Below are 13,749 nucleotides of genomic sequence, written 5' to 3'. Positions count from 1 at the left end.
ATAATTAATGCTGAGATAAAATTGAGTGACTTGTCACAGTAACGGGGCGAAACTCTTTGAGCGAGCTTGTAAAGCCTGAAGCAGTGATCAGAAAGTTCAAACTTCTGGCCAACACTTCACAACTAAAAGTCTATAAAAAAATAAATCCTTAAATGGAATGCAGCCAACCGCCTTTATATAGGGTTGCCATGGCTGGTTGTGAAGGTCGTTGTCTAGTTGTTTGGATCACTGCCCTTGTTCAATCTTTTGACGACATAGTATCTCAACGTCTAACAGTGGAGCATTAACATCATCTCCAAAAGAGACACAACTCAGATTTATAGCTAATAAAATACTTTTCTTAGCTATATAACATATAAACACAGTAGACGTCAGGTCATCAGATTACTTCAACACAAATACATCGCCCTACATGGACTATCGTTGATAGGAAAAAAATTCCTATACTCACAACTCTCGATTAACTCCGACTCTGAAACTATCCTCACTCTCACAGAGTCCAGTCACCAACTAACCTCAAAATCACACATCTCATCTACCCCTACATACATTCACGTGGCCATGTTGACCAGAATCTCAGCATCTCGTGCAAGCCATGGTAGAGTAAAACTATTTAATAAATTTAGCCCTACCATTACAATCACAAACACAGTTTGTAACAATGACACACAACAGAAAAAATGGGCACAAAGCTCAGACTTTCAGAAGAAAATCTAAATATCTTGAACTGCTACTGCACACCAGACAAGAAACTTGATCGTACACAAATTATTAACTATGGAAAAATGTCTGGCTATAGGGGATATGAGCAGTCTCTCTCAGAGTTGAAACTACCCAGATCTCAATGCCAGTGGGGAAAAAAACAACAACAATAGACATTTGTTGACAGGCGATGAAGAGGAAAAGAAGACAATCTGTATAGTGTTTAATTCAAACCATTCATTACTTTTATTTTTTTCTTTTCAGGGATTAGCGCGAACGCAGTTCCCCATACGCAAAAATTACGCACCCGAGTCACCCACATTTGGGGTGATCGCAGGCTTCAGCCCACCCGAAGTGCAATGAGTGAGCCTCGACCTGGGAGAACGTGGCCGTGGGTGATCACCGTTTGTCCTATGCCAGGTAAGTATGAAAATGTGTGGGGTGTATCCGGTGGTCTCTAAAAATTTAATGTAACAACCTTAAGCTTTGCAATATTACAAGAGAATACAGGCTGTTTAATAGTAAATATATATTTCTTTTATGCGCAAATACGCTACAGATAGTGGAAATATTTTTGTGTGCAGTTACACATTATTTTTCTTATTTAATTGAAACATAATGTTAAATATTTTGTTTTTCAAACATATAATAGGGAAAATTAAGACTCTTCAAAAGATTGTCTAAAGATATAGCTAGTTACTTCCCCTTAAGCATATTGACCTAATATTGTAGTTTTAAAAAAACGACATGCTTATGCCACTTGTCTGTCTTTGGCTACTAGTTGATTTCTCTTGACAAATAGTTCACTATATTTTACAGTTACACTTATAGCATAATAGACAAAGAATAATATTTCATTATTTGCCGGAACCTCTGCATCAGATGTGTAGAGATTTAATAGAAGAAAAAAAATCTTCTGCCAAGCACGTCTCCTGGTGGCTGATAGGGGAAGGAACCTTAGATGTAAGGTTTTAGCTGTGAATAAACAGCCGCGGACCAACTGGTTTGCAGTCATGGAAGATGACGTGGGGTATTCCAATGCTTAGGATATTCACTAAAAACATCTCATAAATCAAGATTGCGAAAAGTGAGTATAGGGCGATTTAACCAGGGTAGATGACGCTAGGGATAGTAATTCTTCTAGAAGAGACAGCTCCGAGACCAAACAACTGCTGCATTGCAAATGATCTTGAATGATCAAAGGCTACCGAGAAAGAAAAGCAGGCTCGCGTTGGTCTCAATGGGCCTCCGTGGTGCATAATACATTGAACGCAACCTCGTTCAGCGACGATTCTAATAGATGTGGCGTCCTGCCTCCAACACATTTAGACAAGCAATACACGGTTTGTTTACATATGGCCGTCGGTCATGAACAATGGAAAGCGCTTGAATGGAGAGAGTGTCCGTTCAAGGGGCGCAACTCTCGTTAGAGTAAAATGAGTAAAGAGGAGATAATTCATATCTCTTTTCTAATTGCGCAGTATTAGTGTGTATTAACGTATTTTTTTTTTTTAGGAAACCTCAGTTTTTAGCTTTTGACTTTAGTTGTCTAGCTTAGTACATCCTAGGAATCCTTGGGCTTTTGCTTCTTTTCTTTGCCTCTTTTTTGGGCTCTTGGCCTCTTTATTGGGCTTGTTTGTTTTTTTTCAAAGAAAACACACAAAACATCATTCTAAATTAATAATAGTACAAGGTTAATTTCATAAAAAAAAAAAAGACATTTTTATCAAAGTCATATTCCAGGATTTTCAGTATGATCGCGGAGTAGGCTGCAGCGAAGATCCATAAAATGGTGACAGCAAGGGGTCCAGAAAATGATGACAGCAGAGGTCCAATAAAATGATGACAGGAAAGGTCCAATAAAATGATGACAGCAAAGGTCCAATAAAATGATGGCAGCAAAGGTCCAATAAAATGATGACAGCAGAGGTTCAGAAAAAGGTGACATCAAAGGACAAGAAAACATTCACAAAAGTTTTGGAAAGTGTTCCTTAAAATAAGAATTGCCATGTATATTTTATTGTTTTTTTTTTAAAGACTTATGAGTTATTAGAATTCATTTTTATTTATATTATTTTTGCAACAATTTTTCCCTTAAGAACCTAAGACAAAGGACCTCCATCCTATATCCTTAGGAATTCTCTGGGGTCTGCTAGAGTTACAAAAATGTACATAATAATGAAGCAATTTGGTTTCTATAAAAGTACAGAGCTCAAAGTAAGTATGTGTATGAAGAGCCTAAAAAATTATTTCATTTTGGAATATAACTCATTTTCAGATTTAATTTATTTTTATTATTATTTCTTGTAATAGTGTTTTTTTTTTTTTCTTTTTATGTTTTTAACAATTTAGTAGTCCATTTGGTCCATTTTTTTTTTTTTAATTTTTTTTTAGGATACCTCAGCTTTTTAGCTTTTGACTTCAGTTGTCGAACTGTTTACATCCTAGGAATCCTTGGGCTTTTGCCTCTTTTCTTTGCCTCTTTTTTGGGCATTACCTCTTTTTTGGGCTATTGGCCTCTTTATTGGGCTTTCTTTTTTTTTTCTTTTTTTTTTGTAAAATTTTTTTCAAAGAAAACACATAACATATTATTTTATATTAATAATGTTACAAAGAATATTTCATAAAAAAAAAAAACATTTTTTTGAAGGAAAAAGTTTCAAAAACACATTTCAGGATTTCCAGCATGGTAGTGGAGTAGGCTGCAGCAAAGGTCCATAAAATGATGACAGCAAATGTCCATAAAATGATGACAGCAAAAGGTTCAGAAAATGATGGAAAAATCAATTCACAGAAATACTGAAAATTTTCCTCAAAATAAATATTCCGAAATTTATTTAAAAATTTTTTTTTTAAAGACTTGAGTTATTAAAATTCATTACCGGTATTATTATTATTTTTTATTTTTGCAACAATTCTTCTCTTAAGAACCCAAAACAAAAGGACCTCTATCCTATATCATTAGGGATTCTCTGGGGTCTGCTAGAATGTACATATAATGAAACAATTTGGTTTGTATAAAAGTACAGAGCTCAAGTAAGTATGTGTATGAAGAGCTTAAAAATTATTTCATTTTTTAATATAACTCATTTTAAGATTAATATATAAGTTAAAAAATATTTTATAGATCAATCTTGTCCATATTGAAATAGTGTTGTTGTTTTTTTTTTGTTGTTGTTTTTTTTACAATTTAGTAGTCCATTTGCTCCATTATCATGAATTGATGTCCTGTTTGGGTTGTCTTGAAAATTTATTTATTTTGTCAAAGGGATGTAACCAAAAGAAATTTCCATCTTGCATCTTCCAGTTTTAATTGTCTCTCTTGTTGAAAAAAAAATTTAATAGGTAATTTTTAGTATTATAAGTTTAAAGCAAATAAAGAATGTATTAAATTCATACACATGCAAATTGTTAAAGTTATCACTTATACAAACACACACACACACATACATTCAACTTATTTTCTTCAGTGTTTAAACAGACTTTTGTAAATTAATATTTATGATACAAAAGGAATTTTATTATTTTTATCTTAATCCCTATTTATATATATATATATATATATATTTTTAAATCCCTATTTTTTTATTTTTTTTTCCAATTCATTGAAAGAAAATAAAGGAATCCTTAAAAAAAAAAACAAAAAAAAAAACTCCTTTGATTAAGAATATAATACATGTACATACAATAGATCAATATAAAATTACATTTGGGGGTCAACCTTTATAATGTTCAATTTTAAAATCAACTATATTTCTGTATATTATATCCAAATCATTAGGATTAAAAATGACATTATGATATAAATTAAAATTATGTATCATTTTAAGTTTAGCATTAGGCATCTTATTTAAAAGAATATGTAAATTAATATTCACATAGGTTTCACAATTTCCCTCTAATAAATTGTTTCTAATTAATTACCTATTGTTGATATTCTCACCACATATATTTTAAGAACCTTAAATTTCACAAATATTTATTATTGGAAAAAACTACAAAGCAATTTAAAACGTTAAAATGTTATGACAACCTAAATGTAACTATTAGCATTGCCGTGTTTGTGATAATTGTACTTTAAAATGTAACTATTTAATTTGTACGCTTACTAATAAAATATGCATCTTTTTGTTAATAAAGCCCAATAGCCCAAAAAAGAGGCAAAGAAAAGAGGAAAAAGCCCAAGGATTCCTAGAATGTAAACAGCTCAACAACTGAAGTCAAAAGCTAAAAAGCTGAGGTATCCTAAAAAAATAAAGAACATTCTAAATATAAATGCTTTTCATTGTCACCATTAACAAGGTGACAAAATTTACAATATTTTACAACAGGTTTTTTCTTTGAAAATGGAGTCTATAAGATATTTCTTTAGCCTTTGTTGTAATGTGTTTGTTCTGAAGGTTAGTGAAAGTGTCTTTAAAATCTGTTATATTTAAACTTTCCCCCATTTAATCCTAATAGCTAAATTTAGTAGCAGGGGGTCCTATTTGGGAGAAAATTTTTTTTATAGAATTCATATGTCAAACCATCTGGGCCAGGGGATTTGTTATTTTGTGTTGTATCTAAAGCAGCCCTCAGCTCCTCTAATGTAAAGGGTCTCTTTGTCTTTCTATTGGAGGTAATGTTTTAAAGTGTTTTAGAAGTATGTTTTGTGCGTCTGTATCTGTTCTTCATTATACATGTTGACGAAATGTTTTGTAAAAATTTCTATTATTTTGTCACTCTCCTGTATTTTGTTTCCTTCTTTGTCTGTTATGTTGGTTATTATTCTATTTTTTTGTGTATTTTGTTCTAGCGCCAAGTATAATTTGTTTGGCCCTTCTGATATCTGGGTATTTTTGCATCTGATTTCGTCTCCTCTATATTTGTGTTTGTATAACCCTTCAAGTTGTGTGGTTAGGTCTGTTTTTTCAATTTCATCCTGCGTTTGAGTAAGCAGATTTTTTATTCTGTTTTTTTTCATTTACCCTCTTTGTTTGTTTGATTCTTGTTAAGATTTTGAATTGTTGTTTGATTTTTTATTATTGTCCACGTCTTGGTTAATTTGTATTCGTTTTCTATGTCTTGTGCTGTTGCTAGCAGGAGTTGGTTTATTACTCTTTTAATTAGTGGGTCTTCCAAATGGTTGTTGTTTAATTACCAATGGGATTCTTTTGTTTTTTTTTCTTTCTATTATTTTTTTTCCAAGTTCCAAAAGTACACCTTTATGGTCGAGTAATGTGAGGTTTCTCCTAAATGTGTCCGTGGGTGTGTAAAAACGGTCAATTCTGGTTTCAACCTGATAGGACCTGTGTGTTAATGTAGTTTCCTTGCCATTCGGCTCTAATTTCCTATAAGCATCTACCAGGTGGAAATAGTTTACTATTTCTCCCATGTAGTTGCTGAGAGGGTGGATATTGTTTGTCCAGTTGTGCCTCTATGAAGTTAAAATCCCCTCCTATTATTAGTTGTTCTCCTATGTTTGTGATTTGTAGTGTGTCACTGAGGTTTTGGAAAAACTCATGTTTTTCTCTCCCTCTCTGTTCTTGTGAAACTTCTGTAAGTATTACTACCCTCCCATTGTTGTCGTTGTGAGTGTGTGTGATTTTGTATCTATCGAATGTTAGTAAGATGGCTATCCCCTTACAGTTTCTACCTAAGCTAAAATAACCTCCCATGAATCACATGTGTGTTGTAGTTTGTTTTGCTTGGTATGTGGTAGAAGTATTTGTTTCTTGAAGGAAAATAAAATCCAGTTTATATTTCCTAGCGAGGTGTACTATATATTTATGTTTATTATTTAAGCTACGAATGTTAAGATTTTAATGTCTGCCATGATTGCGTGATGATGGGTTGTGATTCTATTTTGATTATAAATACCCTCCCTGTATTGCCACTACTTGAGTAGTAATTATAATGTCTGCCATGATTGTGTGTGCCTACTATTTAAAATTGTTCATGTGTTTGGCGGTGTGTCAGGGTCCTCCCCCTCGTCAATTACTAGAGGTGCAGGAGAGTTGGGGACATCTTCAAAATCCTCCATTCCCTCTCACATTCCACCCCTTTCCCTTCTCACCTCAGAGCCTTCCCATTGGTCATCTGAGGTAGAGGACATAGAAAGAGTCCTTTTCCGGTTTGCTTTGTTTGGAGAGCAAGGCTCCGATTTAGCGTGTCCGGTGGTTTTCATTTTTTGTGTGTGTGCTACTTTCGCCTCAATTTATTTCTTGAAATGATGGGTGACACCACTCACCTCCAACTTTTTTTTAAATATGATACCTCAGCTTTTTAGCTTTTGACTTCAGTTGTCGAGCTTAGTACATCCAAGGAATCCTTGGGCTTTTGCCTCTTTTCTTTGCCTCTTTTTTGGGCATTGCCTCTTTTTAGGCCTATTGGCCTCTTTATTGGGCATTTTTTTTTTTCCAAAGAAAACACATAACATATTATTAATAATAATACAAGGTGAATTTCATAAAAACAACATTTTTATCAAAATCATATTCCAGGATTTTCAGCATGATCGTGGAGTAGGCTGCAGCAAAGATCCATAAAATGATGACAGCAAAGGTCCAGATAAGTGATGACAGCAAAGGTCCAGAAAATAGTGGCAAAAAAACATTCACAAAAGTTTTGGAAAGTGTTCCTTAAAATAAGAATAGCCAAAGTATATTTTTATTGTTTTTTTTTAAAGACTTATGAGTTATTAGAATTCATTTTTATTTATATTATTTTTGCAACTATTTTTCCCTTAAGAACCTAAGACAAAGGACCTCCATCCTATATCCTTAAGAATTCTCTGGGGTCTGCTAGAGTTACAAAAATGTACATATAATGAAACAAATTGATTTCTATAAAAGTACAGAGCTTAAGGTAAGTATGTGTATGAAGAGCTTAAAAATTATATCATTTTTGAATGTAACTCATTTTAAGATTCAATTTATTAGTTAAAAAATATTTTATGAGTCAATCTTGTCCATATTATAATCCTTTGGTCCATTTTCATGAATTCCTATCCTGTTTGGGTTGTCTTGAAATTTTTTTTATTTGGTCAAAGGGATGTAACCAAAAGAAATCTCCACCTTGCATCTTCCAGTCCTAATTGTCTCTCTTGTTGAGAAAAAAATATATAAAAATTCATAGGTAATTTTTAGTATTATAATTTTAAAGCAAATAAATGATGTATTAAATACATACATATGCAAATTTTTGTCTCTTTTTTTTTCCTTTAAAAACAATTTAGTAGTCCATTTGCTCCATTATCATGAAAACATGTCCCGTTTAGGTTATCTTGAAATTTTATTTATTTGGTCAAAGGGATTTAACCAAAAGAAAGTTTCCCCTTGCATCTTCCAGTTCTAATTGTCTCTCTTGTTGAGAAAAAAATAAAAAATTCATAGATAATTTTTAGTAATATAGTTTTAAAGCAAATAAATGATATATTAAATACATAAACATGCAAATTGTTAATAGTTATCACTTATACAAACACACACACACACATACATTCAAACTTATTTTCTTCATTGTTTAAACAGACTTTTGTAAATTGATATTTATGATACAAATGGAATCTTATATCTAATATTGTAGTTAAAAAAAACTACATGCTTATGCTACTTGTCTGTCTCTGGCTACTAGTTGATTTCTCTTGACAAATAGTTCACTATATTTTACAGTTACACTTATAGCATAATAGACAAAGAATAATATTTCATTATTTGCCGGAACCTCTGCATCAGATGTGTAGAGATTTAATAGAAGAAAAAAAATCTTCTGCCAAGCACGTCTCCTGGTGGCTGATAGGGGAAGGAACCTTAGATGTAAGGTTTTAGCTGTGAATAAACAGCCGCGGACCAACTGGTTTGCAGTCATGGAAGATGACGTGGTGTATTCCAATGCTTAGGATATTCAGTAAAAACATCTCATAAATCAAGATTGCGAAAAGTGAGTATAGGGCAATTTAACCAGGGTAGATGACGCTAGGGATAGTAATTCTTCTAGAAGAGACAGCTCCGAGACCAAACAACTGCTGCATTGCAAATGATCTTGATGATCAAAGGCTACCGAGAAAGAAAAGCAGGCTCGCGTTGGACTCAATGGGCCTCCGTGGTGCATAATACATTGAACGCAACCTCGTTCAGCGACGATTCTAATAGATGTGGCATCCTGCCTCGCAGGTAACGGGGCAAAACTCTTTGAGCGAGCTTGTGAAGCCTGAAGCAGTGATCAGAAAGCTCAAACTTCTGGCCAACACTTCACAACTAAAAGTCTAAAAAAAATCCTAAAAAGGAATGCAGGTAATTCATTTACAAAATAAAGTTCATGTTTTTTTTATTTTTTTGCTTTAGTTATTTTATTTTAAGATATTACTAGACCCATCTTGACCTTGGCCAGACTGTAGGCATTCATAATTTTCGCCTTAGTTTTTCTCACAAGGGTGAAGTTTGGACACCAACAAATTTTTTTCTGGTTTGTTATTTTCTATTCTGCATAGTTTACTATGTCATTGTTTCCATTGTTTCTAAAAGTAAAGTGTAAATTTAAGCCACGGATTTTAATCTTTTTATTTCTCTATCTATGGGGGATATATCCCAACTACCTAGCCCTACGATGTTGATTTCTGGTTATTAATTTTCGTCTTCCTAAAAAGTGTGGATTTTAACGTTTTGTTTTGAAGAGGGAAAAACTACAAAAGGGTAGCATTATGTCTGCATTTGCCTTGATTTTAACTTAAACTTGGTGATTTAAGAACCTGGGATTTTAATACCTATGAATACCTTCCTGCATATCAAATAATTTTGAATGATCAAAGCCTACCTGTAAAGAAACGCAAGCTGACGTTGGACTTAATGGGTTTGTATGCCACAGTATGGTGCATACGCAACCTCCGATACCTCGTCTATGTTGGAGTTCAGTGACGATTCTAGATTTAGTAAATGTGGCGTCCTGCCTGTGAAATCCTGCCACACAGTTCCGAGGTGTAGAATATTCGTGTTACACAAATAACAAACTAGTGTTTAAGAGGGAAGACATATTAGGAACTCCATTTATTACGTAAACACAAGCGGTGTTGCACTGACGCGCTAGTGTGCAAATGTACATATAATACTATTATGTTACATCTCTCTTCTTTAATTTAGAAAATCTATTTATCAGAATAACTAACAAACTAGTCAACTAAAAAGTCTAATCAGTTCATCACAAATCAAGTCTCTTGGGTTTGTTAACTATTCTGCCTGAGCGTGTTACATAAGGTTCATGTGGTCTAGAGGTGTTAGAAGAAGCAGTGTGTAGTGGCGGCTCACAATCTAGTGTAGTTTGTAATCTTGGACTCTCTAGATCTAGTGGTTCTGGTTGTTCTGAGATGTCATCTGGAAAGTCATAATTATTGTCAAATCTGTTTGCTTTCTCAGAAGACTTTCTGATGTGTTTTCTGTTTCTTCTGTAGACCTTATTTCCACTTTTGAGATTATATGATCTAGGCTTAGAATGCTTCGAAACTACTGTTCCTGGTTTCCACTTAGAATTAAGTTGCATTCTGACTGCTGTTCCGTCTTGTAGTGGATTATGACTCTTAACTCCATTCCTCTTATCATAATAATGTTTCTGAGACTGTTTCTCGGAGTCAAAGTGTTTCTTCACCACCTTGAGATCTGGTGTCTTAGGTGTGAGTATTTCCTCGCTAGAAGGTAACAAATTTCTGGGTCGGCGTCCCATGAGTAATTGTGCTGGCGACAAATTAATATTACTCAGTGGAGTAGTTCTGTAGTCTAATAGCGACAGAAATTTGTCTTCGCTTTTCTTCCAAAGTTTCTTCACTGTTTGAATAGCTCTTTCAGCCTCACCATTAGAACTCTGAAAATGAGGACTCGACATTTCATGCTCTATTCCGTATGATTTACAGAAATTCAGGAATTCCCTTGAAGAGAACTGTGGCCCGCTATCTGACCTTAACTTTCTAGGTATTCCATGGCATGCGAATATACTCTTCATTGCTTCGATGATATCTGATGTAGTTTCCTGTGACAGTTCTTTGACATCAATAAACTTTGAGAAGTAGTCAACTAGAAGCACATACTTTTTACCCTCAAAGTTAAACAGATCACACCCAACCATGCTGTATGGAAGGTCTGGTGTCTTGGTAGGCATCAGCGGTTCTGACACATTTTGATTCTGATGTTCAGCACACCTGCTACAATCCCTAACTGTCACTTCAATGTCTGCATTCATGCCTGGCCAATACATGACTTCTCTGGCTCTCTGCTTACACTTGACTATTCCTAAGTGAGACTTGTGAATCAGATTTAGCATGTATTTACGTAAGCTTGGTGGCATGACTATTCTCAGACCTTTGTATATAATACCATCCGAAGTTGATAACTGGTCTCTTGAATCCCAATACGGCCTGACTTCAATTGGAGTCTCGCTTCTTGTGTCTGGCCAACCAGTCATAATTACTTCCAGAAGCATTGAAAGTTCCTTGCTTGTACAGTCTTTAATTTCACTGTATTTTGAATCACTTACAGAGATCATATGCACTGAATCATCTGTAAATTCACATGTCTGTGTATCAGTATTTGGTAGATGTGCACGAGAAAGTGTATCGGAGATAAACATTTCCTTGCCTTTTCTGTAACAGACTTTCAGATCATACCACTGCAGTCTTATTAGCATCTTCTGTATTCTCATTGGTGCTGACAATAGAGGTTTCTTGAAGATTTGCTCCAGAGGTTTGTGATCATTATAAACTGTTACTTCTTTACCAAATATGTAGCAGTGAAATTTGCTTGTACTATACACAATTGAGAGCATTTCCTTCTCAATTTGAGCATATCTTGTTTCTGTATCTGTGAGAGCTCTTGATGCGTATGCAATTATACGACCTTCCTGGAGTAATACTGCTCCCAGTCCATCTTTACTTGCATCACATTCTATCTCTACGTTCTTGTTGACATCATAATATGCTAAAACTGGAGGGTTTGTACAAAGATGTTTCAATTCTTTGAAACTCTTGTTTTGTTCATGATTCCATTGAAATTCTATATCATCTTTTAGAAGCTTTCGTATTGGAGCATCTGCTTGACTTAGATTAGGAATAAATTTTGCTAGGTACTGAATTAAACCTAGAAATCTTCTGATTCCATCTTTGTCTTGAGGAGCTGGCATGTCAATAATTGCCTTTATCTTTGCTGGATCTGGTTCTAAACCTTTCTCTGACAAGATATGGCCCATATAAGGTACTCTGTTTTGCCTTATCTTGCACTTGTCATAGTTCAGCTTTAGATTGTACTCCGTTGCTCTTTGCATGACTTGTTTCAAAATGTGATCATGATGTTCAACATCTCTACCAGCTACTAGAATGTCGTCTATGATGACATATGCTCCTTCAATTCCTTGAAGCATTTCATCCATAATTCTTTGGTAAATTTCTGGCGCTGATTTGATACCAAAAGGTAATCGTAACCATCTATATCTTCCCAGAGGTGTGTTGAAAGTTGTGAGAAATGAAGATTCTCTTTCAAGCTTTATTTGCATAAACCCTGACTTGGCATCGAGAACTGAGAATATATTCGAATCTGGAATATTAGTGATCACATCTTCAATAGTTTTCATCGGGTGATGTTCCCGTCTGATTGCTTTATTGAGATCTTTTGGATCAATACATATTCTCACTTTGTCATTCCTGAACGAAACAACCATGGAGCTAACCCATTCAGTAGGTTCATGTACTGGAGTAATAAATCCATCAGCTTGCATTTCTTTAAGTTTTTCTTCAACTTTATTGCGTAGCGATGCTGCTAAGCGACGTGGTGGATGGATAACTCCTTTAGCATTTTCCTGTAACTGAATCTTGTATTCTCCTGGCAGTGTTCCAGTTGTTTTCAGCATTTCAGGAAATTCTCTTTGTAACTCGTCTTCTGCCTTGGATTCTATGCTGTCTATCCGTTGTAGTAGTCCTAAACATTCTGCTGTGTCACCACTCAAAATGTTCTCTTGGCTAATGTCTACTACCTCAAACCTTGCTTTCACCTCTTGGATATTATTTTTCAAAGGTAGCACTACTGCTCCTAAAGTCTTAATAACATGATTAGAGTAAGACTTGAGCGACTTTGCTGAATAAGCAAGTTTTACTTTGTCTTTGAGCTTTTCAAACTCTGACTTGACAAGAATGTTACATCTTGCACCAGTGTCGATACGAAAAATTAATGTCTTGCCATGCACGACTAGTTTTACAGTCCACTTGTCTTCAACGACATTGATATTCTCAATATTACCCTTTTTATACTGGCTACTTGCAGTGCTAACAGATATAATATTTTCATCACTGTGACTGTCATCTTCTACTAGATTGACGTTGCGTCTTTTTCTGCACATTTGAAACCAGTGGTTTTTCTTTTTGCAGAAATTGCATGTGGTTCCTATTGCTGGACATTTTCCCTTTTCGTGGTTCTTGCCGCATTTACTACATAATTTATCTGAGTTGTCTTTAGACTTCTGCTTTAGTACATTGTGTGACTGTCTCTTGATTGCTAGAACTTCTTGGCCCCTAAACATTTTCACTTGGCTTTGCGACATCTCATATTGTTGTCCAATTTCAATAGCCTTGCTAAGGGTCAACTTCTGTCCCTGATCAAGTAGTCTTAATTGTACCTTTTCGTGTATGACTCCACTAATAATCAAATCAATAAGCATATCGTCTGGGTTGTCATACTCACAGTCCATAATGAGAAGCTTTAGGTCTTTAACAAAGTTATCAAAACTTTCTCCTTCTACCTGCTTTCTCTGATGTGCTCTAAATCTAGACACTCTTTTATTTTGTCTTGGCCTTATGTAGTCTTCTATTTTCTTTAATAGAAATTGCGGATCTCCCTCTTCACTATCAGTAATATTTAGAGTTTTGTAAACTTCACGGCCTTGTTGACCTATCCACATTCCCAGCCATCCGGCTTTTTGTTTACTATCGGCACCAGCTAACGGTCCTTTGAAACAAAAGCTCACCTGCTGTTGAAACCTTAGAAACTCTTGATACAGATCTTTAGCATTCCAATTCAAGATTGGTTGCTCAAAATA

At 34.5% G+C, this 13,749-nt stretch overlaps 1 non-coding gene across 1 annotated transcript; it reads right to left on the bottom strand.

Moving 5' to 3' along the window:
• Positions 1-963: 963 nt before the first annotated feature.
• LOC129928879 (U1 spliceosomal RNA) lies at positions 964-1,130 on the bottom strand. The gene has a single exon (XR_008780410.1). It is a non-coding gene; the product is annotated as a U1 spliceosomal RNA (small nuclear RNA).
• Between the last annotated feature and the right edge of the window lie 12,619 nt (positions 1,131-13,749).

Source organism: Biomphalaria glabrata, chromosome 10, assembly GCF_947242115.1.
Source record: "Biomphalaria glabrata chromosome 10, xgBioGlab47.1, whole genome shotgun sequence".
Lineage (NCBI taxonomy): Eukaryota > Metazoa > Mollusca > Gastropoda > Planorbidae > Biomphalaria > Biomphalaria glabrata.
Note: the sequence above shows the minus strand (reverse complement) of the source record. Positions and strands in the feature narration are given on the sequence as shown.